Below are 21,631 nucleotides of genomic sequence, written 5' to 3'. Positions count from 1 at the left end.
ACAATATGCTATATTACTGGGTACGCTAATATGAAATAACAACATGTAATATAATATGGTATAATAGATTAATATAATATCATACATTCTGGACCATGAGATACAGCTGTACTGTATGATCGTCGTTCATTTGAGTGATCAGATTTTTTTTTTCATGGTTTGCATTAATGGGCGTGTCCTCACGGCTCAACAGCGCCCCCTAGAATACTTTTTTCTGCCATAACTTTTGAAAGGTTTGACATAGAGAGTCGTGGGTGGTGTCATGGGACTCGGCATTGAGTCCTTGACCATAATTGGTGACAATTAGCCCAGTCCCTTTTTCTGATTGGTTGTCCCTATTTTCTGCTATAACTTTTGAATGTTTTAACATAGAGAGTCGTGGGTGGTGTCATGGGACTCTGTAATGAGTCCTTGATCTTCTTTGCCCTGAATTAGCCCCGCCCCTTCTTCTGACTGGTCGTCCCTTTTTTCTGCTATAACTTTTGAAGGGTTTGACATAGGAAGTCGTGGGTGGTGTCATTTCTGATATGCTTATGGGGGGCGGTTGACGTGAGTGCGAGGGCCCGTTCATTGCTGCTTGCAGCTTTAATTATTATTATTATTATTTTTCTTCTGACAAAGTGATGGCCTTTTTGCCCCCCTTAACATGCCCAAAAAGTCACCAAATTTTGCACCCAAGTCAGGCCTGGCGAAAAATTTGATATTTAATGGTTTGCATTAATGGGCGTGGCAAAATGGCTCAACAGCGCCCCCTTGAAAACTTTGTGCCTCAAGCCCCACGATACGGTTTGACGTACATGCACGAAGATCGGTACACACCTGTATCATGGCGCAACTGAAAGAAAAGTCTCTTGGCGTCATGCCCGAAACCGAACAGGAAGTCGGCCATTTTGAATTAGTCGTGTCATTTTGGCGAAATTTATGCCATTCCTTCCAAAGTTAATTCAGCCCGAACCGTAACGTGCACCCAGGTGTGTTATACATCAAAATGTGCGTCTCCATCCTCCGACACCACGCATTACTTTTCTCTTTCAAAAGCGTTACCGTGGCGACGCTAGACGCCAAAAAGCGTGCCCACCCTTCATCTGATTGGTTCAGACAGAAAAAACTTTGCGCTTCAAGCCCCATAATACGCTTTGACGTACATGAACGAAAATCGGTACACACCTGTATCATGTCGCGACTTAAAGAAAAGTCTCTTGGCGCCATGGCCGAAACCGAACAGGAAGTCGGCCATTTTGAACATTCTGAATTAATCGCGTAATTTTGGAGCAATATGAGCCATTCCTTCGAGAGTTAATTCAGCCCGAACCGTATCGTGAACCCAGATGTGTTATACATCAAAATATGTGTCTCCATCCTGCGACTACACGCATTACTTTTCTCTTTCGAAAGTGTTACCGTGGCGACGCTAGACGCCAACAAGCGCACCCCCCCTTCATCTGATTGGTCCATATTTAATAGTTCCCCAAAAGGCACCAAATTTGGCATGCAAGTCAGGCCTGGCGGTAAATTTGATATTTCATGGTTTGCATTAATGGGCGTGGCAAAATGGCTCAACAGCGCCCCCCTGAAAACTTTGTGCCTCAAGCCCCACAATACGGTTTGACGTACATGCACGAAAATCGCTACACACCTGTATCATGGCACAACTTAAAGAAAAGTCTCTTGGAGCCATGGCCGAAACCGAACAGGAAGTCGGCCATTTTGAAATCTGATTGGTCCATATTTGATAGTTCTCCAAAAGTCACCAAACTTTGCATGCAAGACAGACTTGGCGATAAATTTGATATTTCATGGTTTGCATTAATGGGCGTGGCCTAACGGCTCAACAGCACCCCCTAGAATAATTTTATCTGCCATAACTTTTGAATGGTTTGACATAGGAAGTTGTGGGTGGTGTCATGGGACTCTGTAATGAGTCCTCAAGCTTCGTTGGCCTTAATTAGCCCCGCCCCTTCTTCTGATTGGTTGTCCCGATTTTCTGCTATAACTTTGGAATGGTTTGACATAGAGAGTCGTGGGTGATGTCATCAGATTCTTTATGGAGCCCTTGACCTTCATTGGCCTGAGTTAGCCCCGCCCCTTCTTCTGATTGGTTGTCCCTTTTTTATGCTATAACTTTTGAATGGTTGGACATAGGACGTCGTGGGTGGTGGCATGGGACTCTGTAATGAGTCCTTAAGCTTCGTTGGCCTTAATTAGCCCCGCCCCTTATTCTGATTGGTTGTCCCGATTTTCTGCTATAACTTTGGAATGGTTTGACTTAGAGAGTCGTGGGTGGTGTCATCAGATTCTTTATGGAGCCCTTGACCTTCATTGGCCTGAATAAGCCCCGCCCCTTCTTCTGATTGGTTGTCCCTTTTTTCTGTTATAACTTTTGAATGGTTTGACATAGGAAGTCGTGGGTGGTGTCATGGGACTCTGTAATGAGTTCTTAAGCTTCGTTGCCTTAATTAGCCCCGCCCCTTCTTCTGATTGGTTGTCCCTTTTTTCTGCTATAACTTTTGAATGGTTTGACATAGGAAGTCGTGGGTGGTGTCGTTTCTGAGAGGCTTATGGGGGGCGGTGGCCGTGAGTGCGAGGGCCCGTTCATCGCTGCTTGCAGCTTTAATTATTATTATTATTTTCCTGACAAAGTGAAGGCCTTTTTGCCCCCCTTAACATGCCCAAAAAGTCACCAAATTTTGCACCCTAGTCAGGCCTGGCGAAAAATTTGATATTTAAAGGTTTGCATTAATGGGCGTGGCAAAATGGCTCAACAGCGCCCCCTTGAAAACTTTGTGCCTCAAGCCCCACGATACGGTTTGACGTACATGCACGAAAATCGGTACACACCTGTATCATGGGACAACTTAAACAAAAGTCTCTTGGGGTCATGCCCGAAAGCGAACAGGATGTCGGCCATTTTGAATTAGTCGTGTCATTTTGGCGAAATTTATGCCATTCCTTCGAAAGTTAATTCAGCCCGAACCGTAACGTGCCCCCAAGTGTGTTATACATCAAAATGTGCGTCTCCATCCTGCGACAACACGCATTACTTTTCTCTTTCAAAAGCGTTACCGTAGCGGCGCTAGACGCCAAAAAGCGCGCCCACCCTTCATCTGATTGGTTCGACAGAAAAAACTTTGTGCCTCAAGCCCCATAATACGGTTTGACGTACATGAACGAAAATCGGTACACACCTGTATCATGTTGCAACTAAAAGAAAAGTCTCTTGGCGCCATGGCCGAAACCGAACAGGAAGTTGGCCATTTTGAACATTCTGAATTAATTGCGTAATTTTGGAGCAATATATGCCATTCCTTCGAGAGTTAATTCAGCCCGAACCGTATCGTGAACCCAGATGTGTTATACATCAAAATATGTGTCTCTATCCTGCGACTACACGCATTACTTTTCTCTTTCGAAAGTGTTACCGTGGCGACGCTAGACGCCAACAAGCGAACGTCCCCTTCATCTGATTGGTCCATATTTGATAGTTCCCCAAAAGGCACCAAATTTGGCATGCAAGCCATGCCTGGCGATAAATTTGATATTTCATGGTTTGCATTAATGGGCGTGGCAAAATGGCTCAACAGCGCCCCCCGGAAAACTTTGTGCCTCAAGCCCCACAATACGGTTTGACGTACATGCACGAAAATCGGTACACACCTGTATCATGGCACAACTTAAAGAAAAGTCTCTTGGAGCCATGGCCGAAACCGAACAGGATGTCGGCCATTTTGAATTAATTGTGTAATTTTGGCGCAATTTATGCCATTCCTTCGGCAGTTAATTCAGCCCGAACCGTAACGTGCACCCAGGTGTGTTATACACCAAAATGTGCGTCTCCATCGTGCGACACCACGCATTACTTTTCTCTTTCAAAAGTGTTACCGTGGCGACGCTAGACGCGAAAAAGCGCACCCACCCTTCATCTGATTGGTCCATATTTGATAGTTCTCCAAAAGTCACCAAAATTTGCATGCAAGCCAGGCCTGGCGATAAATGTGATATTTCATGGTTTGCATTAATGGGCGTGGCCTAACGGCTCAACAGCGCCCCCTAGAATACTTTTCTCTGCCATAACTTTTGAATGGTTTCACATAGAGAGTCGTGGGTGGTGTCATGGGACTCTGTAATGAGTCCTTAAGCTTCGTTGGCCTTAATTAGCCCCGCCCCTTCTTCTGATTGGTTGTCCCGATTTTCTGCTATAACTTTTGAATGGTTTGACATAGAGAGTCGTGGGTGGTGTCATCAGATTCTTTATGGAGTCCTTGACCTTCATTGGCCTGAATTAGCCCCGCCCCTTCTTCTGATTGGTTGTCCTTTTTTTATAATAAAATTGCCGCGAGCCGCCAGTCGCCCTCGCGCTGACTCCCGCTTCCTGATTCAAACGTCTGCCGGCCCCGCCCCCTGACCAATCAGTGGCGAGTAGGGTGATGGCGGCCCCGCCCCCCGACCAATCAGTGGCGAGTAGGGTGATGACGGCCCCGCCCCCCGACCAATCAGTGGCGAGTAGGGTGATGACGGCCCCGCCCCCCGACCAATCAGCTCCCTGTAATGTGGGGACTTCAGAAATATTCCCGGCTCAGCCCGGTTACAACCTTGGCAGAATGGTTACAGAAAAAGTAATAATTTAAATAGTAGGGTTTTACTAATATTTATAACTTACAAATATTTAAAAAATTAGGAAAAAAAAGTTCCAGACATTTTATCGCTATGTTGGTCTGTCCTAAGCCAGTAGGTCAAATAAAAGGAATAGCTGAGACTTAGCTCAGCCAGATTATTGCGGTCTTTGCTGCCAGAGGTCGAGAGTTCAAGCCTTGCTTGATATGCCAAAATTTTTGTCAGCAATTTTTGTGTTTTTTTTACATCCAAATGTTCGTCTCTGTCCTGTGACGGCGCACATTACTTTTCTCTTTCCCCTTCTTCTGATTGGTTGTCCCGATTTTCTGCCATAACTTTTGAATTTGAGTGGAGTTTGCGCGCGCAGCTCCCGCGGGGGGAGGGGCTGATGTTCAGCGCGGCCGCCATCTTGGTCGAGGCGCCGCATTGACTGCCTGAGAACGTCGGACGTGGCCGCCATCTTGGATCGGTATCGCTTTAACTCTAGAGCGTTCACTTCTATTGTGGAAGGAGGTGTCTGCATAAGTAAAATAACTATAACTCACTTGATTTTCAACCGATTTTCACGCGGTTTGTTTTGTTACAAACGGCAGACATGTAGCTATGATACAGGATGCTTGATGTACGTTAAATATGCAAGCTTTCATGCTAAAATACGTTCTGCAGGTAGTCACACTTCAGGTATACACACACACACACATATATATATATATATATATATATATATATATATATATATATATGTATATATATATATATATATATATATATATACACACACACACACACACACACACACACAATATACACAATACAAAGTACAGTACAGCATATTAATGAATGTATAAATATATTTGAATAACAGAGATAACAAGCTTAAAAACAAAAAATATAACGGATGACAGCATACAATTGTCATAATGGAGAAAAAAAAGAAACATTTGGAAGGAGTGTGTGTGTGAGGAATTGTATATTAGTGTTATAAATTGAAATTATATAATAATGCAATCGCTATGATATATAATTTTACAATATAATATAGTCAAAAATATATGAAATGAAGCAACATACAATGCAATAATACAATATGCTATATTACTGGGTACGCTAATATGAAATAACAACATGTAATATAATATGGTATAATAGATTAATATAATATCATACATTCTGGACCATGAGATACAGCTGTACTGTATGATCGTTGTTCATTTGAGTGATCTGATTTTTTTTTTCATGGTTTGCATTAATGGGCGTGTCCTCACGGCTCAACAGCGCCCCTTAGAATACTTTTTTCTGCCATAACTTTTGAAAGGTTTGACATAGAGAGTCGTGGGTGGTGTCATGGGACTCGGCATTGAGTCCTTGACCATAATTGGTGACAATTAGCCCAGTCCCTTTTTCTGATTGGTTGTCCCTATTTTCTGCTATAACTTTTGAATGTTTTGACATAGAGAGTCGTGGGTGGTGTCATGGGACTCTGTAATGAGTCCTTGATCTTCTTTGCCCTGAATTAGCCCCGCCCCTTCTTCTGACTGGTCGTCCCTTTTTTCTGCTATAACTTTTGAATGGTTTTACATAGGAAGTCGTGGGTGGTGTCATTTCTGATATGCTTATGGGGGGCGGTTGACGTGAGTGCGAGGGCCCGTTCATTGCTGCTTGCAGCTTTAATTAGGGCCCGAGCACCTTCAGTGCGAAGGCCCTATTGTATCTGTAGGAATTCTTCGCGTTATTATTATTATTATTATTATTATTTTTCTGACGAAAGGAGGGCCTTTTTGCCCCCCTAAACGTGCCCAAAAAGTCACCAAATTTTGCACGCAAACCAGGCCTGGCGAAAAATTTGATATTTTATGGTTTGCATTAATGGGCGTGGCAAAATGGCTCAACAGCGCCCCCCGGAAAACTTTGTGCCTCAAGCCCCACGATACGGTTTGACGTACATGCACGAAAATCAGTACACACCTGTGTCATGGCACAACTTAAAGAAAAGTCTCTTGGAGTCATGCCCGAAACCGAACAGGATGTCGGCCATTTTGAATTAATCGTGTCATTTTGGCGAAATTCATGCCATTCCTTCGGCAGTTAATATGGCCCGAACCGTAACGAGCACCCAGGTGTGTTATACATAAAAATGTGCGTCTCCATCGTGCGACACCACGCATTACTTTTCTCTTTCAAAAGCGTTACCGTGGCGACGCTAGACGCCAAAAAGCGCGCCCACCCTTCATCTGATTGGTTCAGGCAGAAAAAACTTTGCGTCTCAAGCCCCATAATACGGTTTGACGTACATGAACGAAAATCGGTACACACCTGTATCATGTCGCAACTTAAAGAAAAGTCTCTTGGTGCCATGGCCAAAACCGAACAGGAAGTCGGCCATTTTGAACATTCTGAATTAATCACGTAATTTTGGAGCAATACATGCCATTCCTTCGAGAATTAATACGGCCCGAACCGTAACGTGCACCCAGGTGTGTTATACATCAAAATATGCGTCTCCATCCTGCGACTACGCGCATTACTTTTCTCTTTCAAAAGTGTTACCGTGGCGACGCTAGACGCCAACAAACGCACCCCCTCTTCATCTGATTTGTCCATATTTGATAGTTCCCCAAAAGGCACCACATTTTGCATGCAAGCCAGGCCTGGTGATAAATTTGATATTTCATGGTTTGCATTAATGGGCGTGGCAAAATGGCTCAACAGCGCCCCCTAGAATACTTTACTCTGCCATAACTTTTGAATGGTTTGACATAAAGAGTCGTGGGTGGTGTCATCAGAATCTGTATGGAGTCCTTGAACTTCATTAGCCTGAATTAGCCCCGCCCCTTCTTCTGATTGGTTGTCCCGATTTTCTGCTATAACTTTTGAATGGTTTGACATAGAAAGTCGTGGGTGGTGTCATTTCTTATATGCTTATGGGGGGCGGTGGCCGTGAGTGCGAGGGCCCGTTCATCGCTGCTTGCAGCTTTAATTATTATTATTTTTCTTCTGACAAAGTGATGGCCTTTTTGCCCCCCTTAACATGCCCAAAAAGTCACCAAATTTTGCACCCAAGTCAGGCCTGGCGAAAAATTTGATATTTAATGGTTTGCATTAATGGGCGTGGCAAAATGGCTCAACAGCGCCCCCTTGAAAACTTTGTGCCTCAAGCCCCACGATACGGTTTGACGTACATGCACGAAAATCGGTACACACCTGTATCATGGGACAACTTAAAGAAAAGTCTCTTGCCGTCATGCCCGAAACCGAACAGGAAGTCGGCCATTTTGAATTAATCGTGTCACTTTGGCGCAATTTATGCCATTCCTTCGGCAGTTAATTCAGCCCGAACCGTAACGTGCACCCAGGTGTATTATACATCAAAATGTGCGTCTCCCTCCTGCGACCACACGCATTACTTTTCTCTTTCAAAAGCGTTACCGTGGCGACGCTAGACGCCAAAAAGCGCGCCCACCCTTCATCTGGTTGGTTCAGACAGAAAAAACTTTGCGCCTCAAGCCCCATAATACGGTTTGACGTACATGAACGAAAATTGGTACACTCCTGTATCATGTCGCAACTAAAAGAAAAGTCTCTTGGCGGCATGGCCGAAACCGAACAGGAAGTCGGCCATTTTGAACATTCTGAATTAATTGCGTAATTTTGGAGCAATATATGCCATTCCTTCGAGAGTTAATTCAGCCCGAACCGTATTGTGAACCCAGATGTGTTATACATCAAAATGTGCGTCTCCATCCTGCGACTACACGCATTACTTTTGTCTTTCAAAAGTGTTACCGTGGCGACGCTAGAAGCCAACAAGCGCACCCCCCCTTCATCTGATTGGTCCATATTTGATAGTTCCCCAAAAGGCACCAAATTTGGCATGCAAGCCAGGCCTGGCGATAAATTTGATCTTTCATGGTTTGCATTAATGGCCGTGGCAAAATGGCTCAACAGCGCCCCCCGGAAAACTTTGTGCCTCAAGCCCCACAATACGGTTTGACGTACATGCACGAAAATCGCTACACACCTGTATCATGTCACAACTTAAAGAAAAGTCTCTTGGAGCCACGGCCGAAACCGAACAGGATGTCGGCCATTTTGAATAAATTGTGTCATTTTGGCGAAATTTATGCCATTCCTTCGGCAATTAATTCAGCCCGAACCGTAACGTGCACCCAGGTGTGTTATACATCAAAATGTGCGTCTCCATCCTGCGACACCACGCATTACTTTTCTCTTTCAGAAGTGTTACCGTGGCGACGCTAGACGCCAAAAGGCGCGCCCGCCCTTCATGTGATTGGTCCATATTTGATAGTTCTCCAAAAGTCACCAAATTTTGCACGCAAGCCAGACTTGGCGATAAATTTGATATTTCATGGTTTGCATTAATGGGCGTGGCCTAACGGCTCAACAGCGCCCCCTAGAATACTTTTATCTGCCATAACTTTTGAATGGTTTGACATAGGAAGTCGTGGGTGGTGTCATGGGACTCTGTAATGAGTCCTTAAGCTTCGTTGGCCTTAATTACCCCCGCCCCTTCTTCTGATTGGTTGTCCCGATTTCCTGCTATAACATTGGAATGGTTTGACATAGAGAGTTGTGGGTGGTGTCATCAGATTCTTTATGGAGTCCTTGACCTTCATTGGCCAGAATTAGCCCCGCCTCTTCTTCTGATTGGTTGTCCCTTTTTTCTGCTATAACTTTTTAATGTTTTGACATAGGAAGTCGTGGGTGGTGTCATTAATGATACTTATGGGGGGCGGTGGCCGTGAGTGCGAGGGCCCGTTCATCGCTGCTTGCAGCTTTAATTTATCTTATGTTCTTTGATAATTGTTTTCATTTTAAAAACACCAAAAGCCTACCGAGGACTAAACTAGTTATTAAGAATGTATTGTATTGAGGCTTAATTTAGCTTTAAGGGATTCAGAGTCATAGACTTTTGTTTTGATGATTTCTTATTAATTATCAGGCATTTTGACCGGGCATTTAGAGGTAAGAAAAGAAATCCCACTTCTACGCTGTGGTGGTGTTTAAATCCAATTCTTTTTCACATGTTCTCACATAACAAACATGGAGAGAACATTTCACAAACTGTAATTAGGTTTTGGGGTGAATGTGTGCAGAACTTTGAACCCTCCGGCAAATGCAATGCAAGAGTCTGAACAGGGCTAAATGCAGCAGATGCCCCCTTTGGCACTGTGACTCAGCCTGATTAATTCAAGCACTTTGCTCATAATTCAAAACACAGAGAGCAGGATGTCTCTTCTTCCTGTCATTGCTTTTAACCAGTGCACCTCTGCTTCTCTAAATCCCCCCACTATCACTTCTCTTCTTTGTTCTCCCTGGAAACTTTCCTTCTTGTTTTTTTTTTCCGCCTCTCATCTCCGTGTGTATCTCCATTCTCCCCAAACTCTTTCCCGCACCCTTGCCTCTACTCCCTCTTTGCTCTCCAGGTACTTTGCATGACAGTGTGTATGTGTGTGTATGTGTGTGTCTTGGAACGGTGAAATTGAGGTATATCTTCTCATATATATATATATATATATATATATATATATATATATATATATATATATATATATATATATATATATATATATATATATACACACACACACACACTTTTTTTGGTCATTCCAATCTGCTCAACAAAACATGAAAGCTTCTTTAATTACAAGCAGCAAGCTGAGCATACATACAGTAGGTGTAGGGGTTAGAGTTCTCCGCCTGAGCAACTGTCAATTTCTTGGAATCCTCTTTCTAATAAGAGGCAGATTTACTATACCAAGTAAATTTGTGTGTGCTCACAAATCATAAATAACAGCCATTGGAGTGCCCAGTGAAGCAGGCAGCGTCCTACGACTGTGCTGATTCACTAACACAGGCACCTTCGAGTCATTTCAATACTGACCAGAACAGTCAGAAGCATTTTGATTTGATTTGACATTTTTTTTGATTTGACATCTTTATTGACAATGGAAAATGTATAAATACATAGGCCACACCATCATCAAAAGGATAAAAACACAATAAAACAGAAGCTTATTTCCATTGCGGTCCTTTAAGATATGTGTGTGTGTAAACAATGGTCTGCTGAATGAAAGTGTGGTGTACGTCAGGACATGTGGGAGAAAATGTGGACTGCGTGGGTCGGCCTACCACGCCAGGGAGAGAGATATAAGGCAGGAATACACACATTTAACATACATTACAATACAAAGCAGATACGAATCCAATTTTAAAACACTATGCACCAGAATATTTTTCAATTAACCTACACCCATCTTCTACCCCTGATAATCCAGCTCCTCACAAAAGTTTTAAAGGAAGCAGAGGAGCTAGTGGATTTCAGATCTTCAGGTAGGCTATTCCAGGCCAAGGCACATATTAGTCAAGAGCGTAGACTTGTGACGTCACTTGTAGGTTTTCTAAAGAGTGGTTTTGAAGCCTTTTCTTTCCTAGTACTATGCAGTGCCATTTTGCAAATGGTTGAAAATAGCAGGGCTAGCAATCTGGCTGGAACACGGCCAACTTATTCAAGTCACAGTTAGCTATTTTAGCTTGGCAGGCTTAGCTTCTGATGGTAGTTTATATTACTTTACATTCATTCTGATCAAATATTCTCATTTCAAGTGTTGCTACTGAAATAGCATCCAAAATGCGTGCTTACAGAACTGAAACAAGGACTATTACAAGGATGTTCTGTTGTTTGGCCAGCTGCTCGTGTAGTTATAATGCAGTCACTCAGGTCTGCCTCCCAGAAATGATCCACTATACTTTCTGCTCTTTCAGCCAAACACTTTTTTTGTTATTAATTATTTTATTTATGTATGTGACATTTAATAGTTGGAAACCGATCAACTTAATATTCTTTTTCCGTACATAATATGTTTGTATGACACAAAAAAACATAATAAAATACAAAACAACCATCACCCCCACCCTCCCTACCTCCCTCCTCCCCTCGGACCAACCATATTACATAATGCAGAATTATTTTGTATCACATTTGCCTTGTGTCAATATATACGCAGACATAGTACCTATATATTTACGCAAATATACCACATACAGATACACGTCAATACACCAAGCCGAAGAACAGCACCTTATACGGTCAAGTACAATTTTAAAACATGTTTTGGAGCACCTCTGCGAATTGAGACCATGTATTAATGTTCTTCTCTCTCGCACCATGTAGCCGGGCCGTCGAGAGTTCCATATACACAATATCTAAGAAAGTGAGAGCCCATTGTTGGAATGTTAGAGTATGAGGAGTTTTCCATCTCATAGCCACAATTTTCTTTGCTGCTGTTAATCCCGCAAGAAAGATGTGTTTTCAAAATCAACTGGGATATATCATTTAATAAAAATATAGTTGGGGATGGTATAATGTTAGTAGTAAAAAGTAATGAGAGTTTAGAAGCAACCATCCTCCAAAACTCAAAAACTCCTTGGCATTCCCAAATCATGTAAAAAAAGTACCAATTTCATTGGAGGTACACAGAGTACAGTATGGAGTATTTAACAGTTTCATCGCACATAACCTTCGGGGGCTTAGATAAGTTCTATGTACATAGTTTAATTAATTGATGGTCTGGGTTCCTAGAGGTGAGTAAGATATTTGACCAGATATTATTCCAATTAAAATCTAAATCCAAGTCTGGAATATCACTCTTCCACGAGCATCCACAGTTAGGAGCATATAACCGGACTTTGCAAATGCGCTCATGTATAGGGTGTATTGTAAGGGCAGACTGCCACGGGACCCCGTAGGCTTTCATAGATGATCTCAGTTGTAAATAGAAAAAAAAAGAAGTACCAGGTAACTTAAAAATTTCACAAAGTTTCTGAAACGAGCACAGTCTGTTTTCGTCAAACACATCCCCCAATGTATGAACACCTTTTGTCTTCCACCCAGGGAAACTGATGGGACATCCATTGATTAGAAGACCGAGATTATTAGATATCGGGGAAAACATATTCCATTTTCCATCAATCTTACGCATCTTTTCCACAGATCTCCATACTATTACAAGGTGAGCAACAATTGGTTTGGGCCAATTGTTGCTTAGCCAAGCCACACTTGAGGAGTTGAGAAGCTAGAGAGCTGCCAGCAAATAGTTGTACTGTGACCTCCGGTTTCAAATACTGTTTCGGTGGTGACATCAGAAATGTCTTCATTCTGCTGAAGCACGGTTAGCATAAATTGCCTGCTACTTAGCTCACCTTTATCATAGTATCTTTTAAAATATGAATGACTATTCTCTGTTGGCTTTAAGAATTCAAGATAGTGCTAAGTACTCGATAGCAGAAGTGATGACAGCTATGCCAAACATTAATCAAAAGATCACACCCCTAATTTCACAAAGATTCTGTGCTTTTTGTTTTTTTATAATTGTGGTACTAAAAAAATGTACCCACCAGCTGTTATGGATCTGAAATATAGTTGTGGAGACCCAAACTTCTTTTTGAACCAGGCTGTAAATATGCTTATTTCTGATGCAAAGCTGGACATTTTAATATGAGAGTCAATAGGGATGGACTGACTTTTGGAGAGAGCCCCTAGTGGTCAGTTGACAAACTACGTTTTTTCTTAGTTCTGTGTTTTTTGGGGTCTTATAGTCTCCTCTTCATTTAGATTTCAGTCTTACTGGTTCTCCTGTGCTCATGCCTGTGTTTAGTTTGTTTGCTTACCTTTGTTTTATTTTGAAAGGGTTTTCCCCCAATGTGTTGTATCTATTTTGCCTTCCCGCATTGGCACTTCCTGCCCTGATTATCCCCACTTGTTTTTTTTTTTTTTTTTTTTTTTAAATTAGCACGCAAGTGTTTTCCTGTGTGTTTTTTACAGCCCTTTGTTCCACTTCTCTTTGTCATTTTATTTGTTGTGTGTCTGTTGTGCTTCCTATGTTCCTAGTCTCTTTTTTTGTGCACCGCTTTTGTTTCCTTTCCAATTTTGTTTGGGTTTTATTGGGGTTCATAACTATCCTGTTTTGGCAGCACTTTCTGTCATTTGTTTTTTGTTGAAAAATAAAGCAACACAATTATTTTTTCAAATCCCTCCCAGCATTTTTGGTCCTAATCCTGAAAATGTAACAGTACGAAGAGGCAATAATACCTATCCAGTGGGACAAATGACTGCTCCCTTTGAGCTCTTCTGAAGTCAGGCAGAAAAGCACATGCCGGCATCTCTGTAGCTGGCTGAGGAGAACTTGCCATACTGGGCCAATAGCCTAGTATTTGGAGGCCCCAAAAGCAAAAAAGGCACTAGATGCTATCCAGCTCCTCATCTGATCTTCCCTGAGCTCAGTATTAGGATGTGTGAACCAGATCATCGCCAGAGACTCTCCAGGAGGAGACGAGGCTCCTAGCGCCTCCCTCCAGTATATACACTTCATGACTGTCTGGTATTCTATCTTTCCAGCTCTGCAGGGCTTCCTGGTCCTCCATCATCCTTCCTAAGGGTGACCAGAGCACACCTTATCCAATCTCCATGGTGCACCTTATTAGGAGCACCATGGAGGTCTAGTGGCCAGGGTGGTCTAGGGGGTCTGGCTCCGAGGTGGCTTGTGTGCACCTTCTCCTGTGTCTGCGTGGGTCACTTTGTCCTTGCCACGCTTTCCCAAGGCAGGTCCTCACTACTTACATGTCTGCTGCCAATGCCTTCAACACGCTGTGACCTACGTTGCTACTGCTGCAGTGGTTTCCAATTTTGTTGAGTTTCTACTTTGGGGGCTGGAATTTAAATGTAATGTTATTGACATAGTTCCTATAGTAATTTCTTTAAGATCTGTGTTGGGGCCACTGATATGGATAAAGTGATATAATCAATCACAAATTTTCATTATCTTCTGTCAGACAAATCGTTGTCTATGATAATTACTGTGGCTTTTATTATGTGGGTGTGTCATCATCAGCCACACTTATTAAAAAGAAACAAAGAGGACACTGATTGGGTTCAAGTCAGTGTCATATTTGATCAAGTTCTGCAGAAAATGAGTAAACTCTCCGTTAATGGACACACACACATAAACACGTGGGCACACATAGACACAATTTGTCACTCATGATGAAATGCAAAGGACTAGTTTAGACATGCCCAGCAGAATACAAAAGTACTTGAATAACCATCAACTTTTGGCTGTGAGCATACATTAAAAAGTCCCAGAGTAAACAATGGCTATAATTCATATGATGTCACCTGAAATGATTACTCCACTTTGTCAATGTGGTAACCCATTATTGTTTTCGTTTTAAACAAAAATATCCTATATGCCTACAATCTCTCTACAGAGGAGGGTAAAAAACAATCGAGATAAGGAGAAAGTACTAACAGTAGTACATTTCAAATTCAACAAAATTGAAGGTCAGTAAGGGCTAAGACTGCAAAGAAGCATAGACCTGTGCTCTCCTGAGTCTCGGTTGTTGGTTTATTTACAAGCTGGTGAAACATAACATTTCGGATTGCAGTTAAGATGACAAGTCTTGGTGTTTTTGAATGACATACTGTAGCGAAGTGAAAATTCAAGATTACACTAAGAGATCGCAGAAAGGATCCTTTTGGGACTCATTACAGCATCTCTAACCCACTAGAGCTGAAATCATTATGAGAAGCTGTGAAATTCAGGTATTAAAGAGGGAATCTGTGTAACTGGAGCGCAGTGTTAGAGATGCGTACCTCTCAGAACTTTAATTTAACATTAAGGTCAATGGTGTCAAATGTTAGGGGTTTTAGCTTTTCAAGTGTGTAATAAGCTGATATTTTGGAATACGGTTAAATAACTGAATAACATTAGCAACAAAGTGATGATTCCATTGAGGATTAATATGGTTAATAGTTTATGAATGTATGAATGAATGAATGAATGAATGAATGAATGAATGAATGAATGAATGAATGAATGAGAAGGAAAAAAAAATCCAAACCTAAAAAACAAAAAAAGGCTCTGATGGGAAAGTTGAACTGGAAGTTACATGTGAATTTTGGATCTAATCTTGCTATATGATGCTTTTATGCCCTAAATTCAGGCCCGTCCCTTTGCTAGCAGTTTTGCTTTCAGCCTGCTAACCCACAATGCATTTGTGTGTCACATTGTCCTGACCTTTATGGACACTTGAGACTAGATGTGGCCTACTTTCTGACATTGAATTACTTGTCTCTTATCAAGATTAATGCTATTAGGGAGGGTGGTGGGATGGAGTCATGTGGAGTACTGTGAGTTTTCAGTCCTGTCCGACAATGAAATACATCAACTGTCTAGACTGTCAGTTGACAGGCCTCTCACTAAATCAACACGATCAGACAGTCCCCTTTCATCCAGTCATGCCAACATGACTAAAATTACTATGTCTATTTTTGTGAGTTCAGAGTTGCAGAAAGGTTGGATGCACAAAGGTGTCACTGGAGCCGAGACATGTATCTGCTATTCATTAATGCATGCCGGTGGGAAATTAACCTTCAGCATTATTTGTGCAATTTCTGAATCAGGCTGCACCATTAAGCAGGAAACTTTGACCGGCATCTTGATATAAAACTCTATATTGAAAACTGTTGTTCTCCTTGACATGCAATTGGTGATGTATTTTGCTTTGTCCTGTTTTATGCCTTAACATTTCATTTAAACCAACACGTCAGATGTTCCAGTGAGTGTTGCTTTTGTTTTTTACACGCATTTTCACTGTCCTCATTGCTGTGGTCTTACCTGAATTACTTGTTACAATTACATATCCTGTGTTGCCTTTTATGAGTGGTACCTCACTCTGCCCATGCTGCCCTGGTCCGTCCCAGCCTCAGTGTCACTCTTTGTATGACGCCTCACTGCCTCTCGCCCATCCAACCTCATCATTAGACGCTGTTTGGTAATGCAGACGGGTTCAGGGCTCAACCAATGGTAGAAACTCACTACAGATGAACATGATTTAGGTATACCAGTGGTATTGTTTACCAGTATATGGAGGCGTTCTGCAGGTGTGCTTGTTAGAAAGAGAAAAATAGGTTGGAAATGAAAGAATAAAGACACCAAGCAAAGATTTGTTTAATTTGACAAGAAAGACTCTTAATAAAGAAGACTGCCTCCTCTATCAGCCTGCAAATAAAGATAGCTCCTTTACTGTTTAATGAGCACTCTGGAGTACCTCTATCTCTCAAATGAGTCCATCTAACATTTCCTCCTACATCCTGTTTAGTACAGAGGCTCACCTGAAGTCCATGAAGCTTCAAGTCAATATTTCTTTTCTTTTTTTGTATGTTGTAGTTGTTACCCAAAAGAAAGTCACAATAGTAGGAATATCTGGGATTTACATGTGGGAATGCTGTTAATATCAGCTTTTGAGGATCCCCCCAATTCCTTTCAAGCCTTTGCTTGGGTCTGTTTATTTCATACCCACGGGCATACGAGGATTTCCAGCTATTAACCTGCTTATGCCATCCACAAATGTCTAACTCTAATCAAAGAATGTCGACACGGTATGAACTGTACTGTTCTGTTTAGGTATAAAATATTTTCCTAATCATCTTCCGTTTTAATTATTAGCTCCTCACATGATTTTGGATACATTACACACAGGAAGCAAATGTAGTTCATGCATTTTTCAGGACCCTTGTAAAAATTAATTTTGCATGACTCTAGTTTTACAGTGCCCGCAATCTGGAGATGGGCCAGGCACAAGTTTTTAATTTTTTCCTGTTTAAATTGAAAAATACAGGCTTCACTGTGACAACGCTCACCATTACTCTGGTAAAGACATGTCACTATCTCTTGTTGCAAGACTTTTACTAGCATTTCTGTCTTGTTCTGGAAATGACTTTATGAAGCATCAATTGTTTTAGATTTTACTATTCCAATACTCCCTCTCCTTGTACTAATGAAATATGCCCTTTTAGCAATTTAATCAAGAATATTTGACATTTTTGCGAGGTGTGAGTGGTGGCAGTCTCATGCTAAAATAAATGCATGATTAATTGGTCACACAATTATCACCTTTACGAATTTGAGCTAATATGTAAGTTCATTTTCAAGCAGTACATCAGCAACTATGTTGTTGTAGATATGGATTATAAGTCAAACACCAAACATATTCTGAATTTGCTGTGGATAAAAAAAGAACGCATTTAGCATTTTGCCTTAAATAGTTTAATCATTCATTATTTAAAGATTTGTTTAGTGTATTTACAAAAACTGTTAGAACTGCCGTTTGCTGAATTTCTTTATTTCACGACAAGACAAAAACGTGCTGAGAAAAAGAAAATATCAGGATATTTGTTCAAACCTCGGCTCGTTAGTGGAAAGAGGATGGACATTAAACCAGATGGAAAATTGTTTAGCTGGAAGAAAGGCTCTTTATGTAGCATTACAAAATTACAGACTCACAAAAACAACAACAGAATGAAACAAAACTCTACAAATAAACACAGAATAGATTAAAGCTCTGAAGTCAGCATGAACCAACAATAATGCAATAAAACAACCAAAGATAAAATTCTTAAATGTGGAGAAATCCACCACATTTCTCGCTGGTGTAATCTCTCTCACATAGCAAATTGTCAGTAAACTTTCACACGGCATATACAACAACCTCTTCACGTCACAAGAAGGACACATGGAAGACAGCTTCTTCCACGTGTTGTGTTGGTGGCTGGTCCTGCAACACACGTCTGGAGGAGGGCAAGACATGAGTGCACACCCAATTTTCTCTGTGAGCTTCCACAGTCAAAGTTGCTCACTAATCAACTGAGAATGTGATTAATTCTCCACAGGAGAAAGCACAGATCACGGGGGCCATAATAATATTTGATTTTTGATTACCATAAGGAACACTCATTTCAAGTTTTAAGTACACAAAAGGTCATCACAGTATGTTCAGAAACCATTAAGGTGACTCTTATCTCGAGATTGAGGGGAAAGGTGTTTTTTTTTTTTTATTAATTTATTTTTTAATCTTAAATTACTTCATAGTTCACACGCACACACACAAATCCATCAACACACATAAATGTTTACCTTACCTTTACCTGACTTTAATTCGCACTGTGAATCCCAATGAGAACCCTTGAAATGATCTTCCTTGTAAAGACTTGGCTTTGGTAAAACCCATTCACATGGTTTGCTCTGTTTCAAACAAACACACACACACACACACACACACACACACACACACACACACACACACACACACACACACACACACACACACACACACACACACACACACAGAGTTTTGAACTAAGTGTTGCCATTGAGCTTGTTGACATTCACACAGTCACGTTAATTCAATTGACTGTTTAAGCAGCTGGATGCAGAACAAAGCTGAAGCAGCTTCAGGATATGAGATGTAGATATGTAAAATCACAGAGCAGGGAAGGTTGTGGATGCACGTGTGTGATTGTGTGTTAAATGGGCCAATGTACGTAATCTTGCTCCTTGTGCTGGCCTGCAGTAATGAGATAATTGCTGGTAGCATGTACAAATTGATGGATGGATGGATGTAATTGCAATGTAAAGTACAGCCAGACAGCGGTTGCATTACATGCTACATCGATTACATGTTTTAGATCCTTTATCCTCATTAATGGCAGCAGCAGGATTTGACTTCTCACATCTCCTTTCACGAAAGCAAGAATAACTGCAACAGACGAGAGAAGAATGAAGGGATAGGCTGACCTCACCTTGTAAATCTCACCTCTATCTCTAGGGTTTGATTGCATAAAACACTCTTCCTTCACTCATACCGGAACCAGTAAATCAGGAAAAGCACATCTTACATGTACTTTTCCTGATTTACTGGTTCCATTGTGCTTTAAAAAGGTTGATTTTGAAAATGTCTGAGCTGTTTTTTTTCACTGATACTCAAAGCTCAATCAGCCTTTTCACAGATGAACTAATTATGTTAAACATTTTTACTTAATATTTTTACTTAGATTTCCAAACGTAGAAGTATTAAAATGAAATGATAATAATACTAAGATATATCATCCGGTGTATCAGCAGAAAAAATAAATACTACATTTATTCTACATTCTTCATTTCATCTGGGATGGTCAGGAACACTCTTTTCCTAAGAAACTACTCATCGTAGGGTAAAGTGTGTACAAAGTTTTATGAGTAAAACTCCTCCCAGCTATCTCCTCAAGTCTCCTCAAGGCCTTACTCTGAAACACATTTAATGACAACGCACCTTGGAACTGCAGTGCATCTTTTTACTGATCTCACACAGTTTTCGCTGACTGCTAACCAATGCCAAAAACTCCCCAAAAGATACATTTCAAATTCAGTTTGGAAAGGTCAATGAAATGTGCTCACTTTCTTGATCCTATGAAGAGTTTTATATAAAACTAATGAGAATTACGAGTCTGTAATGATGCCAGGGAAGGAGATTCAAAAGGTTTGACTGACATTAGATGTCACTTTAGATTATGGCTCAGTGGACTGAATACTTGCCCCCTCCCTTCTCCCAACACACTGCAGAGCCTCATTGAACAACTGGCAGAAATGAACATTGCTCCCTTTACTGTCATTAGCCACATACCTGGGGTGCTTGGTCACAGTAATGATGCTTGACTCCAGCACCCCCAGAATAGCTTCAAGTGTCAGCCATGAATCTACCCAACGAGGGCTAAGCTGTGCAGCATCTGTTGATGCATCAGATTGAAAAACTGTTGTAAAATGATACCATATCTGATGCTTTCTGAGTGCGTGTCAGATTCCGTCCATCTGTAAAGCTTGGTTACGTTATTGTTGATTCAAAAAGGAAAAAAACTGGGTGAGAGATTATCAATTAAATGAACTTTTTAACAAATGCAAATCATGGAATCTCATTGCAGGAAATGAGCAGAAAATGAAGCAACCAGCAGGAAAAGATCATTTTCTCATCTGCTTAACATTCTGCTTGGATTGTGCTTCATCATGTACTTAACTAATTTTCTTGAATTGATTGAATCACTCCAATTGTGGTTGGCTGTCGGCAGCTAACTTGATTGAGAGTTAAAGTGAGGCTGCCATGTTCGCTGAATAAAGTAAATTGTTGTTAATGACTTCATTTTCTTTTACTGTTTCATCACTCTATATTTATGGCTGTGAATTTCTCTTCAATGACAGTCATTGTTACAATATATCTAAAACAGGGAGTCCTCTGTAAGGCCATATTCCTACTTTTATAATGAAAAAAATGACTCATCTCTGCCCTCATTGCTGTGTCTCGATGTATTTGGTATGAAAGCATGATCTGATGTGATGCATTAGCAAAACAGTACCCAATAATAAGAAAATCTGTGGCAGGCCATGCATAAAATGCAGTTAAAAATTGAAGACAATTTGCATCAATGGTGCAAAAACTTGACAGGTTCTGACACTGTTCATCAGCACCAGCGACCAAAAACATATTCATCTCCCAAGCACTGCAACTGCAATTCTGACATGAATTCTTTTTAGAGTGGAGTAGGCAAATAGTTTGATTGTTGAAAGAAATGCTTTCGCATGAGGTATTACATCTGGCAGGGCAATTTCCATCCCGAGCAGGAGCAGACCTTCTTGTGCAGCGGTTTAATTTTCACATGTGATTGCAAATGATTTTTTTCTGAGAGTAAGTTGGTTGTCCAACTGTCAGATTCGTTTCAGTAGAATTGGCACCTTTCCCATAAATATGGGTATAAATATGGAACAGTCATCCCTTATAATTTATATTATGACTCCCCACTGGGTTTGAAACCAGCTCCTTAATCATCACGCCTGACATTTTCTGTATGAAAGGAAGACAAGTCTCTATAAGGCACATAAGATATGAACCCCCTTGATCGTTGATTGCTCAAAACACATGATTCGCGGGTGTTTGATTTTCAAGTCATGGGTGGCATTTTCAGAGCATTGAATGGTGGTATATAAATGTCTTAACCCTTTGGTTGACAGCAGCAGGCACTGCTTCAGTGTGACCATGCTGCATCTCGTCTCTCCCTCACCCCATCTTATCCTCGCTCTAGCAAAAGCAGGAAACAAGTCTCCGCGTAGTGAAACAGCACGAAAACCCATGACAGCAT

This window comes from Cololabis saira, chromosome 4 (assembly GCF_033807715.1).
Source record: "Cololabis saira isolate AMF1-May2022 chromosome 4, fColSai1.1, whole genome shotgun sequence".
Classification (NCBI taxonomy): domain Eukaryota; kingdom Metazoa; phylum Chordata; class Actinopteri; order Beloniformes; family Belonidae; genus Cololabis; species Cololabis saira.
The sequence above is the reverse complement of the archived record's forward strand: the minus strand, read 5'-3'. Positions refer to the sequence as shown.